Source organism: Diabrotica virgifera, chromosome 7 (genome assembly GCF_917563875.1).
Source record: "Diabrotica virgifera virgifera chromosome 7, PGI_DIABVI_V3a".
Classification (NCBI taxonomy): domain Eukaryota; kingdom Metazoa; phylum Arthropoda; class Insecta; order Coleoptera; family Chrysomelidae; genus Diabrotica; species Diabrotica virgifera.
The window spans coordinates 68,957,317-68,975,888 of NC_065449.1; positions in this window are offsets into that span (position 1 = coordinate 68,957,317).

The following is an 18,572-nucleotide window of genomic DNA, read 5'->3' on the forward strand; positions in this document are numbered from 1 at the left end:
CTAGCTCTATCCCACAGTGTCTTGCCATCGATTTCTCGCAGTGTTTTCATCTCTGCTGTTTCTAGCATTTTGTTTGTCCTTTCTGTATCAGGTCGTGTTTCTGCCGAGTATGTCAAAATAAAACATGAAGAAGGAAAAGGAATCAATGATAAAGACAAGATGATCCAGAGAATTAAAGAATACTAAAGACGTTTGTATGAATTTAAGATAAAAACACCAGAAAACGTACAACAAAAACTAACAAGCAAAATTCGGAACGTAAATTCTGAGCTGCATTCAGAAATTAGCAGAAGTGATATAAAAAAAATGCCCTCCGAGAAATGAAGAACAATAAACATTCCAATTTTCATAGTTCATATCTGAGGTTAGGACAAGACAAACACACACCTGAGTGACTGAGCTAAGCTAAGGGTGTAACGATGGCTATCTTGGTTAGTTGAGGTAATATTTTCGAATATTATTTCAATTAGCGGGGTAGTCCATCGCCTTTTCGTTACACTGGCGCACCAACGCACTTGTCTTATCCGAAGAATCGAGCTGTGAGTGTGTGGTTTGGTAGCAGACAACAAGCATTAATAAATACTATTTTCTTATATTTCATTTTTATATTCAATTTTTGCAGTAAATCTATATATATTATCTATTTTGGTACTTTTTGACTGCCTTTTTGACTAATTTTTATATATTTTCACATGTTATGGGTCAAAAAGTATTACCGGTTTCAATAATTTAATTATATATTTCAGCATAATTGATTTAAAATACATTTACAGTTGCAAATATTGGTATTTTTAACATTTTGATACTTTTTACCTACTTTTTTTGGTTAATTTTTATGTTAGGACCATAGATATATAATATTCTAGATTGCGCCTTACGATCTTAAAATGGGTGACGGTTGCGACAGAGATAAATGAGCCTATTTGGTCGGTAGTCTCTTTCTAATTCAAGGGGAGTATCGACGACGTCACTATCCTACTCTGTCGTCGAGTATTTTAGATGGTTTGACAGTTCGAGCGGATGGCGACGAGAACTGGTCGTTTGTCTTCGGACGTGGATAATCCTGGTTCGAATCCCATACCATCTTTACTTTTTTTATTTTTTATTTAATCAATATTGCGTTTATTAGATATTATTACATCTCTAAAGTAAATCTATGCAAAGAAATATATAACAAATAAGAAAAACTGTGTAGGTACCTATAGATTTTTAAAAATATAAAAGCCAATGTTATTTTTTAATAAGTTAATTGTAGAATAGTATAAAGTAATTGTTAAAAATATTCGTAAAAAATTACCAATAATTAATATCAACATAATGTACCATCGATTTATTAATTGAATCGGTCATTTCAAAAACAACATGAGTCACATATTCCTAATTTTACAGAAGAGCAAAGAAAACTAACTATATAGTCGAAAGATGGATGAAATGGATGACATCAAAATTCAGAGTTATATTGTAGTTTTGTTCCTAATGTTTTTACTGGACTGGTGTCGTTTTTGCACACAACGTTTATCTTAAAGGAGTCTATTCCTCTTAAAAAGTTAGTTTCTGAAAATTGTGGACTTTGTCTTTTTTTGAAATGACCGATTCAATTATAAGTAATTAGACATTATTTTTATTTATGAAACTATTGTTACAATTTTTTAAAAAAGTAGAAGCAAAACAAACATTTACATCATTCGAATAAGGACGAATTTATATTAATAACGAATGACTTTTATTTTACTATGCAGTTCACAAATTATGTATTCCAATATTAACTTACTATACATACATTTACTATCTGCTAGATTTACTTAGGTCCATTTTTCAGGTGTAAAAATATCTAATAAACGCATTATTGATTAAATAAAAATAAAAAAGAGGTCCGGTCCTGATAGCAAGCAAATCTTACAGCTTTATATCGGTCCTGACAAATTTATAAATTCAAGTAGTTAAAAGTTGAAATATAATTTAATTTTTACATTGTTTGCAAGATAAAGTTTAAATGTGACAGTGTGTTAAAAAACCAACGATTCTGTGAGTACAAAATTGCATTATTTATATCTAACCATAAAATCAGAAGTTAAAAGGCAATATTTTATCGATTTTAATCCAAATTATCGATTATCGACAACAACTTTTTGCTGATTCAAGTAATTAGGCTGCCGTCTAATTTTGTTAAGAGGCCAGGCCGGCTTCAGATCCGCTGTTCCAATGCATGTAAATTTTCAACGGGACGATGGCTGAACCGGAATTAGCTACTACTTCACGAAATACACCGACTACGTCACATATCTCTTACTCTCATGCATTAAACAGTTTTAAACATCCTTCAAAAGACCAAGGTATCATACTTTCAACCATACAAGGAATACAAGTTTTCGAATATGTAAAAGCTGTTGGATCAATAGTACAGCCCAAAAACGTTATTTGGGCATCCAGAATCGCAAACAACCGCATCTGCATCTACCTCTCGTCTAAATATATAGTTGACCAATTTCTTAGCTCCCACAAACATGTAATTATTGACGGCAACCAAATTGAAGTAAGAAGATTAATAACTCCTGCCCAGAGATTAATCATATCAAGTGTATGTCCTACTATACCTAATAGCATAATTGAAGACCATCTAAAAACTATGGGTATAAAATCCGTCTCCAACATGACGTTTCTACGAGTAGGCATGCAAGACCCGGAATACAGCCACGTGCTTAGCTTTAGAAGGCAAATCTTCATAAGTCCTTTAGAAAATGCATCGATTCCTGACTCATTCCTAATTTCATTCGACAATACATCATATAGAATATACATTTCCATAGACGGTTTAAACTGCTCCAGATGCAAGACGGTCGGACATCAAGATTCTGACTGTCCTTCTTTATCATCATTAAGTAGTCCAATTAATCAAACGGAAACTGACCATCCAGTGAACGTACTCAACTCTGCCAATAAAGAATATAGCCAGCCAGAAGAACAACCACGGAAAGAACACGAAGAAGGTACCCAGACATTAAAGGAACCGAAACTTAACATCACAAAAAATCACGAATTAACATCAGCCACAAACGACCAAACCACTTCCTTACAAACATACAAAGAACTACAGATTTCGTCACAACCACAAATATCCCAAGATTCAGTAATTGAAAGCGATAGAAAAATCTCTGAAGCTATTCATGTTACTAAAAGACAAATTTCCACTTCTCCCGAAATCCTTGAAAATGACCTACCTCCTCCCACTACTGAAAAACAAAAAAATAAAAAGCCTAAAACTCAAGATTCTATTCCAGATATTCTCAATGAAATTAAAGAAAAAATTGAAAATAGAATCCCTTCCTTCACACTTTCTTTTCATGAAATATGTGATTTTCTGTCAAATTCCCTTCACTCAAAACATCCTGAACTTATTGCTAAAAATTATTCAAATGAAAGCGATGAAATCAAAGAAATTCTAAACTTTATATATTCTCAAACACAAAATAAAAGTTTAAAAAACAATATTACCAGATTGAAGAAGAAACTACTTCTAAGCAGTCTTTCTTCTACTGACGAAACTGACTACGAATCAAGTTCTCAAGTAAATAGTTAAAATGGCCAATAATACATTCATATTACAGTGGAACCTCAATGGTTATTTTACCCATATAGAATCCATCAAGCTTCTTATAAACGATTATCTTCCTTTAGTCATATGCATAGAAGAAACCCATTTCAAACATCAAAATGTAACATTAAAAAATTATGTTCCTTTTCTAAGAAACCGAGTTACAGATCATTCAAGCGGCGGAACAGCAATTTTCGTAAGGGATGACATAGAGTCAACCGAAATACAACTGCAAACAAACCTGGAAATAGTTGCAGTGTCAGTCACCCACAAAATGAAAATTAATATTTGCAACGTATACTTACCTCATCCTACTGATTTAGATATAACTGAACTAAGCAATGTTTTAAACCAAATTCCACACCCAAAAATAATATTAGGCGATTTTAACTGTCACAACAGTACCTGGGGAAGTAACAAAACCGACAAATGTGGTAATCTCTTAAACAATCTCACCGACAATTTAAATTTAGTGTTACTGAACACTGGCAAATCTACTAGGTTAAATTCATACAATGGTACATTTTCAGCTATAGATCTCTCTTTATGCAGTCCGTCGCTAGCTACTTTATTATACTGGGACACATTGGGGTATTTGTATGATAGTGATCATTTCCCTATCACAATAAACATAGATACTAATGATATATCGACTTTTCCAATTCACCAAACATGGAAAATAAAGTCAGCTGACTGGGATTTGTATCGAACACTTATAGAAGGACAAACAAACAACTTTAATTTAACCAATACCGCAAACGAAAATCTGGAACTATTTAATAATATTATTATTTCTGCAGCAACAATCGCAGTGGGAAAAACAAAATCTAGTAAAAGGCAGCCAGTTCCTTGGTGGAATAACGAAATTGCGCAAGCACTTACTTTGTCTAAACACGCTTTCAACGTTTATAAGAAATATAAAACTAGCGATAACCTTATAATTTTTAAAAATCTCAGAGCAAAAAGCAGACAATTAATCAAGAAAGGAAAACGAGACAGTTGGAAAAAGTATGTGGCTTCAATAAATCCTTCCACTCCCATAGGCGACATATGGAACAAAGTACGCAGAATAAAAGGAACAAAATACTTCCGAGGAATAGATACGCTATCATACAATAACCAAATGCATTCAAACAAGGTAGCTATTCCAGAAATACTAGCAGATATATATGAACTTAATTCTAGTGATTCCAACTATAGCATATCTTTTTTAGAATATAAAAATCTAATGGAATCGTCAAATATACAAATCACCGAGAGCGACAATCCAATAAACAAACCCATAAGTCTTCAAGAATTAGAATTTTGTTTAAGCGCAAAAAATTCGACGCCCGGACCTGATGATATCCACCCTCTTTTCTTACGAAATCTTCCTCTAAATGCAAAACTAATATTAGTTGATATTTTTAATAATATTTTCATTCAGCACGACTTTCCTGATCTATGGTCGCAAGCAACTATAATTCCAATCCTTAAATATAATAAACCAAAAGACGATCCAAATTCCTATCGTCCAATCTCACTTACTTGCTGTACCTGCAAACTTTTAGAAAAAATCCTTAATTATCGTCTTAAATGGTATCTCGAAAACAATAACCTAATAAGTATCAGACAAAGTGGATTTCGTACGGGTAGATCCACAACAGACAATCTAATAACCCTTGAATCAGCTGTACATGAATCTTTTCTGCACAATCAAAAACTTATTGCCGTATTTTTTGACATAAGAAAAGCTTTTGACACAACATGGAGACATCCTATACTAAAAACACTTCAAGAATGGAATGTCCAAGGGCATATGTTGTCGTTTATTAAAAATTTTCTAGAAACACGAACTTTTCGAGTTAGAGCCAATGGATTCACATCTTCCAGACGAGTACTGCAAAATGGCACTCCACAAGGATCTACTCTAAGTCCTACACTCTTTCTGATTGCAATAAATAGTATTATACATCAAATAAAGCTGCCTGTATTTACTAGCCTATATGCAGACGACTTAGTCATTTATCTAAAAACAAATAATGTAACTCTGGGATCACATATATTGCAAACGGCCTTACATACAATTGAAAAATGGTCGCAAAACACGGGTTTTATATTTTCTGGCGAAAAAACACGTTATTTAATTTTTAGCAAAAGGAAAGACTATCCTAATATTCAATTAACACTTAACGGAGTTATGCTGAAGCAGTCAGAAGAAATAAATTTCTTAGGGCTTTCTTTTGAACGTGACTTAAAATGGAAAAACCACGTAACGAATCTGCAACGTTCTTGCCAATCCAGAATTAACCTACTAAAAATGCTGTCAAATACCTCTTGGGGGGCTGATACAACAACTTTACTTAATCTATATAGATCATTAATAAGAAGTAAATTAGACTACGGCTGTTTATGCTACGATACTGCTAACAAAACATCTTTAAAAAAACTTGACTACATTCAAAATACGTGCTTGAGATTGGTTTTAGGTGCCACAAGAACTAGTCCAGTAAGTAGTTTACAAGTTCTGGCTAATGAACTCCCTTTAAGCCAACGAAGGCAACTTCTATCACTGAATTACGTTGCCAGAATTCAGCAAACAAAAGCAACGTAACCTACTCAACAATATTCTACAGAACAAATATATCTTCTGATCATTACGAAAACATTGCAAGAAATATGCTACCATTTCCTGAGCGAACAAAACGTATTGGTTTTAATTTAGAACAGTTCAGTCTCACTATACCCATTCATGTAAATTTTCCTCCCTGGATGATCAAACCTCCAAAAATAGATATGTCTCTAAAAGATCTCCCTAAACATTCCACACATCCTTTCCTTATCCAGCAAGCTTTTAAAAATTTAATTTCCAAATACCCAACAACTCATCGAATCTTCACTGATGCTTCCAAATGTGATGAAGGACATGCTGCAGCTTATATCTGCGGAAACATCAAGTCTACCGTACGAATCCCAACAAATTGTTGTATATATACCGGAGAACTTACAGCAATTCACCAGGCAATGAAAAAATGTGGTTCTATCCATGAAAGCAAATTTGTGATTATCACCGATTCAATGAGCGCATTACTTGGGATAAAACAGCTGTATACAACTCACGCTATTCTTCTCAAAATCAAAGAAGAATTATCTTATCTACAGAATCAACAGAAAGATATTTTCTTCATCTGGGTACCTTCCCATATGGGAATAATTGGCAACGAGGAAGTGGACTCTCTAGCAAGCAATGCAACTACCGACCAAAGTATTTATATCACAGATCAAATACCTTGGACTGATCACAAAGTAAATATCAAAGGTCATGTCCACAGAACGTGGCAAACTACTTGGGATCAGACTAACAACAAACTAAAAGAATGCCTAAGTCAAGTAGGAACTAAACTCATGTTACCAAGTAATAGAAAAGACCAAGTCATCATCAACCGACTCCGAATAGGACATACGTTACTAACACACAAGCATATCTTCAACAAGGAGGCCGCTCCGATGTGTACCAATTGCAACACGCAACTGACAGTGAAACATATAATTATCGAGTGTCCAGTGTACCAGAAAGAAAGGATCGCGTGTGCTCTTAGTGACAATATTAAAAGTGTACTGACTTCAAACCTAAACTCCTTGTTAAATTATCTCAAAATGACTAAACAATACACCAGATTGTAAAGCATTTTTATATAATAATATGTATCTTACTGTTTGTGTATGTCCCCCCGCTAATAACCCTTAGTGGTTGATGCCACGATTATCCACGTCCGAAGACCAAAGACCATTTCCCGTCACCACCCGCTCCAACTGTCAACACATATTACTCCATAAAGTGGGATATTCACGTCGTCGATATTCCCCTTAAATTAAAAAGAGACTACCGACCAAATAGGCTCATTTATCTCTGTCGCAACCGTCACCCATTTTAAGATCGCAGGGCGCAATCTAGAGTATTATATATCTATGGTTAGGACCTTGATAGTAATGTCCACATGGCATTTTTTTTCCTGTTTTTTTCAATTTAACCAGTTTTTTTGGTAGTTCTCTTTTAATTACTTTCTTATTTTATTGTAACTTTCCAAAACCCAAGAGAATTTTTCCATTTATTGTCATATTTTCTGTACTTTTTATACGTACTATTTCTTCTACGTTCTTTTCATAGGTACTACTGTGTACTCTAAAGTGCATTTAAATCTTGTTTTATTACTTATTTTCAATTACTTTTTACTTATTCTTATATTTCCTACTTGTTTTCATATATTTATTACCAATTTTGTACAACTACCAAAAATTTTGTTGTTTCCGTCGAACTTTCTGTTCGGATGGTATATACTACTTTACTTGTATAGTAAAGACTAGGACAATTTTCAAGTTCTTTTCTTTCATTGAGGTATTTTATTCTTAATCTTCTTCTTTTCTTATTCAGCATATGAATTTAAACCATTCTTCTTCTTGTCTTGAATCTCAAAAATTTTTGTTCGTAAAGCATGATATTTTACATTTTTCAATTTTTTGCATTATTGCACTTATATTAATTATGATAAACATTATATTTAACATCTTTTTTATTTAACAATGCCCTATTTATCTATATATTATTGTTTTATTATTTTATTTTGGGTGTTGTACTGATTTTTGATACAGATTAGCATGAAAGCCTCATCCGGCACTTATAAGTTGTGTATGGCTTATATATAGCTGCATAGACACCTAGTGTTCTTTTTTTTTCCTAGGGTACATATAAGTTATCCATAGGGTTGGGCCAGATCTATTGAGTCTGAGTTCCGTTTTTTTGGTCTTAATGACTGTTGATATACAGTTTAATGCTGTATATTATTTTTAGGATGATGTCTTTTATAAATTTTTTCTTTTGGAGTTCAAACAATTCTATGCATATCTACTTTTAGAAATCTGGTGTAGAATTGTGGCGCTTTGAAGTATGATTGTAGTTTAGCTACTAGCATTTGTTATTTTCCATCTTTGCAAATCATATTTATGCATTTTTATACATATATTTTGTTCTTTAGTGTAGATCCCTGGTATGCATTTGATGGAAGTAGCATTTGCATTATGTATCATTATCTCTCTCTATTTATTAACTTATTGGTTAAGTCTTTTATGACTAGTTTTATGCAGTTTTTTCAAACCCTTTGGTGTAGAACTTTGTCTTATTTGGCTTTCCATATAGTTAGTACTTATTTTTTTTAATGGTTTATTTATAGTTGCACTTGCATTTCTTTTTATTATATTATATTTATATTATCTTTATCTACTTATATGCTTTTACTTACCTTGTCATATTGATTATTATATTATTACCTTACTTTAGGTACTTGTTATCCGAGTACCTACTTGTTATTTTGTTCGAGATTCAGTTGTTGTTAGTAGCTCCAATAGCTATTTATTTATTTTATATAGGATGTGATATTCCTTATATTTACTTAAATTTGGTTATATGCCTTTTATTCTATATAAATACCAGAATATTTGCAATGCAATTCATTTTTAATATGTCTACATTATTTGACTATGGTTACTTACTTACTTTTGGATTCTTAGTAAAATTTAATTATTACTTACACTTTATACTACATGTCTTTATAATTTTGAATTAATTTCATACTTTTTTAAAGTACATTTATTTTTTTTCCAGAGATAGATATTCTCTGATGTCATTTATTTATAATAAATAAATATTTTATAGTGTGATGAATACTACAATTCATTGGGTAATATTTTTATTTTCCCCAGAGTAACATCCGAAAATTATTTTGGTACTTTAAAATTTTTATGATTAATAATTTAAATTAACTATATAGGTACATTGACTTAATATTTACCTTATTATGAGTATTTATTTTTGATTTGTTCTGAACGATTACTACTGCATACATATATTTATTTCTGGTTAGAACTTTCGTTTTCTTGTTTTCCTTGAGAAAAATTTCTCACCTGTGTTCGAAATTTTTCTGATGAGTGGAGGGAGTGTGTAACATTCCTGTTTTCTTTGGGAAAAATTTCTCACGTGTGTTCAAAATTTTTCTGATGGGTGAGAGGAGTGTGTAACGTTACAAACGTAACATATTTGATATTTTATTTTTAAATAATTATTTTACCTTATTTTCTTTAATATTTCATTAATAATTATCTTCTTCTATTTGGTTTACCCATTTCCCCCTTTAAAAATCGGTTGGCGCTCATTTATTACCTTCTTTTATTATCTTCTATTTAATATATCTCTTTCATTTAAATCATCATACTGAACATACCTCGTATATTCATACTCTCCAAATATCTGTATTTTCAATACGGAACATGCCGCTACTTCATAGTACTTGGTTGTCATTTTAAACGTCGTTTTCAATGACAGTGTCACTTCATCGACTTGACCCCCTACTCCCTGACATACACTGGAAGGGAAAAATTAATCCTTAAAAAGGCATGTAATTCCAAATTTAAATCATTTTTCATTTCAACAAATCATCTTCCTCTTGGGGTAAGAATAATATATTGTAATTATATTTCTCCATCTAACAGTTTTTATATTGTTTTTTATCTAACCTAACTTCCAATGTCAGACCATGTGTTCTGATATTTTAGTTTCAAATCTTTTAATTTACATGTATGCACGTTTGGTAATCAGAATTTTAACTATTCTCATCTAAATTTCATTTGATTTATTCTTGTCATCTGCTACTCTTTCTGACGATTAGAACGGCAGATGGCACACGTTGGTTTTTCTTCTTGATGATTGATATGTGTCTCTATTTTATAGTTTTTTGGAAAGAAACCACTTTTCTCCCTCCGGGAGTTTCAACAACCCTCAAATCGCCGGCGATACAACAACGAGGACCATGTCATCAGGGCTGCAACCACATAACCAAGACTGCAACGACCAACATCCGTAGGCCTGGTGGAATACAACACCTACAACCCCAGAGCCCGTTGCAGAACCAGCAGCAGTACCATACGACATCAAGAAGATACCATCAGCTACCAAAAGCCATAAGTATAATCCAGAATTGTTAGTTTTTGGCAAGAATTTAAATACATTTGTTAATGCAATTTACTAAGTCATTTTATTTATTATATCTTTATGAACAATAAACATGATTAGTTAAAAACTATGTTTTGTTTGCTTCCATTCCAATTTTCATAGTTCATATCTGAGGTTAGGACAAGACGAACACACACCTGAGTGACTGAGCTAAGCTAAGGGTGTAACGATGGCTATCTTGGTTAGTTGAGGTAATATTTTCGAATATTATTTCAATTAGCGGGGTAGTCCATCGCCTTTTCGTTACAAAATACCCGGTCAAGATGAGGTTAACAGTGGAAATGTTGAAAAACGCAGGAAACTTAGTTAGAAACACCCTACAGATACTGTTGATTGAACAAAACACTTCAAGAGAAAAGAATACCAGAAAACTAGAATGAAGCATTTATAAGCACAATTTAACTTAAAAAATGATTTTATTGACGTTTCGACTTCCAACTCGGACGTCGTTATTAAAATGCAAAACAAAAAATTAAAATACAAAATAGTACTATTATTATTATTATTCAGAAGAATACTAAGAAACTAGAATGAAGCAATAACACTACTAAACATCATGTATAAACTGCTTACAAAAATTATAACAAACACATTAACAGGAAAGCTAGACGGATACCAATGTCGAGATCAAGCTGGATTCAGAAAGGGATACAGCAAAACAGACCACTTGCTAAAAATGAAAATACTGATTGAATGCGCTAGTGAGTACAGAATCCCGCTAGATATACATTGCTTTTGTGGATTTTGAAAAGGCAATTGACAGTATTGAACACTGAGCCATACAATCCTCGCTAATAAATGGAAGGATCGAGTATCGATACATTTTTTTAACCGATACGTGTTATAAAGCTATCCTGTTATATTTTAGTCTATTTTTAATTCTATAAAAATTAATTATATTCGTGAAATATTCCTGTTAGATATACAGCAATAGTTTGTGAAAACATATGTGGCAGCAGCTGATAATATTATAAGAAAACCCACACGGGTGGCATATTTGTCACTGCAATAGATGTGCAAAAATATGCGGAAAGCTATTCTTTTCCAGACCTTTTTTATGGACGTCATTTTCATATTTACAACGTCGTAAAAAATCTATATTTATTCCGAAAATGTTTCAACTTTCCCAAGAAAAATAAAATCCAGGAGCGTATTGTACAATAAAAATGGGAATAATAAACTAATAATCCTGGTCAAAATAAATAAATGTATCTAAAACTGTCTATTATTATTTTTAATTTATCAAAATTTTAAACTAGTGAACAGGTTAATCGGCTGTAATAGATATCATATTTCTCTATTCTATCAAATACAATCATATTTCTCAATGTAAGCTCTTTTAAATAATTTAAATAATGGTTCTCTTCCGAATAACATGTTTGGGAGTGCTAAAACTGTTTAAAATGATAGCGATTATTTTTTGACCTTTAAGTCATTTTATTTTTTTTTATTGGAGCTGCATAGCTTGTAAATACATCCTAGAAAAATTAAATGTTTTATAAATTGAAAATGAGGATTTTTAGTGAAGTGGTGAAAATGGTAAATGTCATAGACGAAAACCAGAAATGCACAAACATAGACAGAAACGTAATAATAAATTATAGTATTGTACATTAAGTAATATTCAGAAATATTATAATAAACGGTGCAATAGTCCAGATATAATAGAGTATCGGATCAACTACGTGAAAAAGTGCAAGGGATATATGATTGAATATAGAAAACATAATATACTTTAAAAGTTCGGTATTAAATTGAATTAACTGTGGAGAAAAATATGATTAAAACATTGATTCACTTAAAATTGAAATTCATAAATATTTCTTTGTAGTAAATTATCATATAAGAATATCATGCAATTTTTCATATTGCTTAAGAATATTTTATTTCTTTGCAGAGTAATGTATTTCTTTTCATTACCACACACGAAGTCTTCTGATTGGTAACTTATTCTAACCAAGGACTAGCCAACTTCCAATATTATCTAAGGTTTGCAATAAAATGTGTGTGAAAAAACCCATCAGTTTTGTGCGTTTACAAATATGGCGAATCAGAATAAGTCATTCTTGTTTAAGAGGCAAATATTACTTAAGCTTAAGATGCTTTTCACAAGTTCTTATTCCGGTCACGGTGCGTCCTAATAGGTAATAGATTATGCCCTATGGATATAGAAAATAGTTGTAACTGTGTATCATACACAGTGAACCCAACTACTAGAAAATAGGTTCATCGCACTGATATCTTTGTAACTCGAGGGCACCATTGCTCAATCGTTGTAGATCAGGTTGATTCTAAGAAGGTAAGAAAAATACGAAAATAGACACACAAGCCAAAAAAACAAAGGAAAGGGTCACAAAAAAATGGAAAACACTCTTTTTAAATATTCGAATAAAATAAGAATGTGTGTGTACTTTGTAGGCACGTAAGAAGTTATATTTCTATTATGATTTCAAAGAAATTAATATACTTTAAACAGTTTATTTATATTTTATTTAAATATTAAACTAATTTTAATATTTACCACTTTCAAAAAATTTTATTAAAACAATACCAAAAATAAAAAAATAAAAGAATAAAACATACACAAACACATTGAAAAATGCCACAAAAACGATTTCTGTACAATAATTGTTGGAAAAATTTTAACTGAATACGTATTTTCTGAAAAAAAAATATATTTATAATTATCAAATGTATAAAAAAAAATAAAAAAATTCAAGTTTGTATTGGGGATTGAACCCGCGTACATTGGCGCGGTTAATTTTGAAATTTAAGCATCTTTAGATTTTGGCTACGGAGACATATGCATCATGTTGTAAGATAGACCAACTGAACGTTTTAAACTTTTGACAGTTCTGAATTTAACCAAATTAGTTTGATTTTTGTGGAATTGAAATATTAAAATACAACAAAACATAGAAAAAGAAAACAATATTAGATGAATATTGGTAGAAATTTTGTTGGTAATCGAATTATGTAAATCAAAGCATTACATACTAGGTACGTTTATTTTACATTTTCCAAATAGGTAGGTAATTATGTAATTTTTTATTACGATACTGAAACATTTACAATTACGTACTTACCTGTTGCTTTTAAAAACTAATTAAAAAGTCACTACAATTATAATCTTGCCTTTTTCTCTGCCATCACAACAATAAAAAATAATATACAAACATTTGTTTACTCATAACCGACATATTGAACAATTATTGACAGGTCATTTTGTTACCCAATCAGAGCACGTTTAACGTTTCAGCTGCGACCAGGACCAAGACTTTTGATGAATTCGCGTGCATATAAATTTACTCCCAACGCGCCTAAAGAAGTATAACTTAAAAAAAAAAGGGTACCCCGTCAAAATAGCCCTGTCGAAAAAGCTCCGACAAAATAGCCCCGACATAATATCCCGCACACTAAATAGCTCCGACAAAATAGCCTGCAGACAAAATAGCCGCGGAATAATAGCCCGCCGACAAAATAGCCCCGACAAAAAAGCTCCCTTTAGAATTCATGATGAAATAATTCCTTAAAAATAATTTTTTTTGGAAATGATAATTATATTCTATTCAGATGTTTATCGTAACCACATTAAATAAAAATTGTCTTTTCAGAGAACTCGAGTCCTGTCTTCTCTGCCTCTTGGAAGTTTGAACATTTAATTTAAGCGAACATCAATGTTTATTTATGATATAAACATTTTTTCTGTGTTCGGGCAACAGTAAAATGCATTTTAAATTAAATAAATTAAATTCATTCTTCCTTTTTTCAAATAATTTAAATTAAAAAAAAGTTTTTGGACACCTTGTATAAATAATTATGTAATTGTTTATATTAATAAATAGAGAATTAAATAACCTTTCAAATGAGCTTAAAAATAAAATACGAAATAACGAATTTATTTCTTCCATTTGCACCATACTGTACGTCTGAATTGCTGATATGAATGAGTCAGATTAAATTAAATTATTAGAAGATTTTTTTTACTGGGCAATAACATTTTTGTTTAATTTATTAATATTTTGTATTTTGACAACGACGTCCGAAGTGGAAGTCGAAACGTTAATAAAATAATTTTTTTAAGTATATTGTGGCTTATTTCCCAACTAGAATAGTAATTTAAAATAAATGGTACTCCGTTAAAAGGTAAAACTATTTATTGGAGTTGTTTTCTAAGAGGCTCTTTTAGCCGGGGCTATTTTAGCCGGGGCTGTTTTGACCGGGGCTATTTTGTGTGCGATCTATTTTGTCGGGGCTATTTTGTTTGCGGGCTATTTTGTCGAGGCTATTTTGTGTCCGGGCTATTTTGACGGGGCTGTTTTGACCGGGCTATTTTGACGGGTCACGAAAAAAAGAATTGGAAACTATGCCCTTACCACCTTTTCAGGATGTTGTAATGACTTCATTTTGACCCATACTTGACTCGTCTTTCCTGACATTGCATTAGAAGGTGAGTACTGACTTGAGCATTTTTCTCCGAACCAGCAGAGCGCCCTGTAACAAATTGCTGTAGTTAGTACGTATTCGCGAACAAAATTCTGCCGAACCAAACGAGCTGATCATTTTGGAAGGAGTGTCTGTAACTGTTAACAGTGGCGACGCGTGACTTTTTCTGAAGTGTTACCAAAACCAGATGCAAAAAATCTCATTTAAAAAAATTTTCAAGTCGTTGATCGATTAAGAAGCGACACTCATCCATGGTTAACTGCACGCAGACTTTTTATAGGTACTGTCACCAATTTTAAATTTGGTAACAGCGCTACTGATACACAGCGCGCTTATGCCGTCGCTCCTTCAAAATTTTCAGTCACTAGCCGGTCCCGAGCACCAGCGTGGGTATATAACCATTGTAACCAGAAATGAGTCTGGTAACAGAGTATAATAAAGTGTAACTGAGTCACATAAACTCGTCAATATTTTCGTGTCTACGAGTAGTTGACTATTTACTGAGTTAGGTACTATTACCACATAGTATAATAATATATTTCTATTGGTAAAAATATTGGTAAATAGAATTATTCATCGTCATAAAATATTTATTTGCATGATTTTTAACTGTTACCATTGGTAACAGTGATTACATGGATGCTTCGCCAGTGACTGTTAACGTTAAAACATCAAAAGCGAGCATTTGTTCGTTGATGCTCAGGGAGTACGGGTGTACTCCAGAGTATCTGCTACTATAACACTGAAATAAATTGAGCACTACAAGGAAACGCAGCAAATATAACAAACACTTCGAATATCTTGAGCAAAATGGTCTAGTCAGTACGAACCTAAATCCAAAAGTCAGACTCCAGTGGCTGAGCTGTGAACCATATTTAGAACAGCGATACATTTTTAATTACTATTCAATCATTGAACTATTAAATCCATTAAGATTGAATTCCTGAATTCTTCGGAATTCCCATTTTTTTAATTTGAAGATAATGATATTCACCTCTGTTATAGAGAGGTATTTATTATAGGTATTTATAATGGGCCCAATCTTAACATATGGACTCTAAACAAAAAGTAATTAAAACATCCACAAGGAAGAATTTTCTGTAGCTTGCTGTATACCATTAATTACAAATAAAATTTAATAAAAAATTCTTGTCTTGGTAAAAGGTATATTAGTTTAAAAAAGTTGCCTGTTACTTAGTTGCCTGTCACCTTTGCCTGTCACCTCTTGTAACATAATGACGTAATTGTTACCTATTGACCCACTTACCACGTGTGGGAGTCATATGTTACCCTAGGGCCGTATCCATAGGAATTATATCCATCCTTTGGATTGTGCCATGTTTGCATTTATATGAGACTTTTAGTCTGTTTTTGAAAGGTTTTGACTTTTGTATTTTTTGGTTGGCTCACCATGTTCTTGTAACACTGATGATGCTCTTGTTACAGAGCGAAAACGTTTTGTTTCTATGTTTGTAGCCGTATAGGGGCTTTTTAAACTAATATACCTTTTACCAAGACAAGAATTTTTATTAAATTTTACTTGTAATTAAAACATGTTAGGATGTTTCGAAAGAAAAGTACTGCGGATTTATGAAGCGGTGAATGACAATGGAGTGTCGAGACAACAATACAACTTCGACCTTTTTAGGATATACCAGGTACCAGACATTGTAAAATATATTCAGATATGTCGTCTGAGGTAGGTTGGGTATGTAACGCGGATGGAACAAACTGACCCAACTAGGAAAACGATCGTGGAGAATGGCGACGGATAGGAACGATTGGAGATAAATTCTTAAGGAGGCACACGGTTTTAAAGTTATAATGATGATGACACTTGCACACTTTTCCGGGATGCTTGGCTCATTTGGTTATGTACCCTCTGAAAGTAGTCCTCTAGCGGTTTAACACCTTTGCTATGTTTGCAATAAGGTTGCGTTGGAATTATCGTTCTATGTACCTGGTTACTGGCGTGACTATTTCCTTTTATACTTTCAGACCGTCAAACAGATTAGTTGAATCAAAACGTTGTCGGTCCTATCAGATAATCACCAATAAAGTGTTGATTAACACGTGGGTATACCCAGGGTATTTAAAAACATAATTATTACAAATAAAACTTAACGAAATTACAAAATAATGACATACTTTTGATGATTGAAGGAAACTTAAAGATAACATTTTGATCCCTCGTTCAAAAATTTTGACACGAAATGTGTAAACCGTAGGAGTAGCACAGCTAATGTTGCTTGCTAATATACTGATCTTTTTGTGTCATGTATCATAAAATACTTTTTCTTATTTTTGGTGCCACCTAACTGAAATACCTGTCTAGCTAGGTAATCTAATTAATTATAATAGTGGTGCTGATTTTGGCTGTTTTTTAGTTTTGTGTACCACCGCAAATAATGATATGTACCAAGAGTGGTACATGTACCACAGATTGAGGACCGCTGATTTAATGGAACATAAAACATATTTATTTCAATGATCCTTTGTATAATTTTTACATTTAAATATACCAATTTTAAAAAGTAAGTTTTTATATTTCCTTTGTATTTTTATATTAAACTGCTCGTCAAAAGTTTGGGATATAGAAAATTATGCGCATTTTCATAGTTGATTTTTTCGTCAACAGATTAACGGATTTTGCTTTTTTTTTATTATTTTAAATTTTTCTTTAGTATTTGTACCGTTGTGCAAAGGTTTACTCAAACTTCTTTTTTGTACTTTTCTGGGTGGAAGAAAAGGAATGTTTTTCTTATGTTAAGTTTGAGACGCCCTGTAGGGAGAACGAGGTACAAATGTGAGTATACCTCATAACAGTACAGTCGAACCCGCTTATTAGAATACCTCTTAAAGGAATATCCCGGTTTAAGGAAACATTTCCCGAAACATTTATAGTAGCAGCCAATGATCGGTTATTAGAATATCTCGGTTATAGGAATACTTTTACTTGGCACAAAGGCTATTCCAATAAGCGGGTTTGACTGTATTGTACTCTTATGTTTTGTGAACATTTTGTTTTTTGAATATCCCTGATATCTTTAGTAATAAAGGAGATAGGTGGTTTTACTCTTTAATATGTGTTTTAACTGAAACAAAACCAAATTAACAATAAAAAATAGCAGTTAACAAGACTTTTAAAACAGAAAAGCACATAAGGTAAACAGTTCTTATCAACACCTATAAGAGTTATTTGTTATCCAGGTAAGCGGTATACACAGCGCAACATACGAAAGATGAGATTGTTTAATGGAGGATCTGTTAGGTTTTGGGGTAGAATTTCCTTGAGAATAGGTACCGATTTGGTGTCTACGTGAAGGCTCTTTAAATACCGAGAGATTATTATTACACATATTTTTTTTCTTTAAACACTCTGTTTCTTTCGCACTATATGTAGGAAATAGACATGGCTTCTTGATCTATCGCATGTCGTAAGTTATAACACATATTAAAGAGTAAAACAGTTTCTTTGTTATTAAAGATATC